Source organism: Tachyglossus aculeatus, chromosome 3, assembly GCF_015852505.1.
Source record: "Tachyglossus aculeatus isolate mTacAcu1 chromosome 3, mTacAcu1.pri, whole genome shotgun sequence".
NCBI classification, from domain to species: domain Eukaryota; kingdom Metazoa; phylum Chordata; class Mammalia; order Monotremata; family Tachyglossidae; genus Tachyglossus; species Tachyglossus aculeatus.
The window spans coordinates 70,554,807-70,556,756 of NC_052068.1; the positions used below are offsets into that span (position 1 = coordinate 70,554,807).

At 43.2% G+C, this 1,950-nt stretch overlaps 1 non-coding gene across 1 annotated transcript; it reads right to left on the reverse strand.

The window, feature by feature from the left end:
• Positions 1-353: 353 nt before the first annotated feature.
• On the reverse strand, positions 354-491 carry LOC119926190. Its single transcript, XR_005450086.1, has one exon. It is a non-coding gene; the product is annotated as a small nucleolar RNA SNORA7 (small nucleolar RNA).
• Between the last annotated feature and the right edge of the window lie 1,459 nt (positions 492-1,950).

The following is a 1,950-nucleotide window of genomic DNA, read 5'->3' on the forward strand; positions in this document are numbered from 1 at the left end:
AACTAAGTGCTAGGGTAGATACAAACTAGTCAGGCTGGGCACAAGCCCATGTTCTACATGGGTTCACAGTCATAATCCCCATTTTACAGGTGAGATAACTGGGGAACTAATGCTTGTTTAAATTGTTGTCTGTTTTATGCTGCAGAGTTGTGTCTGGCCCAGAGCGATGCCATAGACACATCTCTCCCAGAGTACCCCACTTCCACCTGAAATCATTTTAGTGGCATAATCCATAGAGTTTTCTTGGTAAAAATTCTAAAGTCGTTTACCATTGCCTTCTTCCACACAGTAAACTTAAGTCTTCATCCTCGACTCTCTCCCTTGCTGTTGCTGCACAGCACGGAGGAGTTTTGACTTGTAGCAGATTGCCTTCCTCTCACTAGCCACTACCCAAGCTAGGAATGGAATGGGTAAACCTCTGCTTGACTCTCCCTCCTGTAGTCATGACTGGTAAAGTACCAGAAACTCTCCAGATGCTACCCTGAGAGGGGCTTGTTTATTTAGTAAATGGTAAACAAACGACACCTTACCTAAGCCAGATTCAAATGGTAAAAAAAGGACGGGGACAAACTGGGCGCATTTACAGAGGGAGCAGTGAGACTCTAGAGACTCCCTCTAGACTGTAAGCTCATTCTGGGCAGGGAGCATGTCTACCAACTCTGTTAAACTGAACTCTCCAAGCACTTGGTACAGTGCTCTTCACACAGTAAGCACTCAATAATTGCCACTAATTGATTGATGGACTGAGGAAACTCTGCAAGAATTTCCTCTTCTGATCTTCTGAAGCCCAGCAATTTTGAGATCCATTGTCTTATGCTCTCCTAACTGTTTAGTACAGTGTTCTGCACACAGTAAGTGATCAATAAATACTATTGATCGATTAGTGGATAGATCCACTTATTCAGATGAAAATTGGTAGCACATTGAATTTATCATTTTTTTTCCTGCAGTTATCTTCCTGATATAGGTTCACAAAGACATGGGCAGGTTTCTCTACCATGTCCCATTTGTGGCTATTGCTTTACACAGCTTCCTATGATTCATGGTGACCACTATGGGGAGAGGGTGGACAAAGTTTTTCCCACTTCAGGGCAGCCACATGTGGGAAACAAGTTAGCATTGATGGGCTATTTCAGGTTTGAGTCCAGTGGAGTTGGTGCAGACGTGAGCCATTCCACCTGATTGGCTGGCAGGCAATCTCATTGACAGTTTCTGCTTGGGAAGCTTGGGGTTTCTGTGTATGTGTGTGTTAAGCTAATGGGCATGTCCCATTCAGGACCTACCTCCGTCTTCATGTCTCCCTCTTGGGTTCTTGATCTTCCCACCTTCCAAAATCTTTGCTTGAGGAGGGCAATCCCTCCACCTTCCCCGACTCCCACCATGTGCCCAATTGCTGCTCACCAAACTGGTCTGTCCACTGCTGTGTCACATTGCTTGAAACCATGCTTCACTGCAGCATACTATACTATACCACTACACTATATCGATACTCTACTATTCTGTAGTATACTTGGGTTTTTCTGGGTAGAAGGTCTTCCCAAAAGTTAAATGTTTCTTGGACTTGGTGATTACTTGGGAAGGTGCATATCTCCTTCAGAATTACTAACAGCACCTACAGCACCCTTGGTTATCTCTGAGACTGCTATTCAAGTACCCTAGTTAGTTGATAATAATAACTGTGATATTTGTTAAGGGTTGTGTTCACTGATAGTGCTATAGCTTAAGCTCACATTTGCAGCAAAAAGAAATATAACAAATAGAAAACTGGGCATTTACAGATTTTGGTTCCCCTTCCAAGGACTGGACACTGTTCAGACTAAGAATTTAACCTTGGAAATGCTTGATATGTCAATACATTCCACTGAATTTCGTTCAGGACTCTGAATAAAGGCAAGGAATGATAACCAGCATGGGTGTTCCCATTAAGACCCATTCCAGGAAAAGCATTTA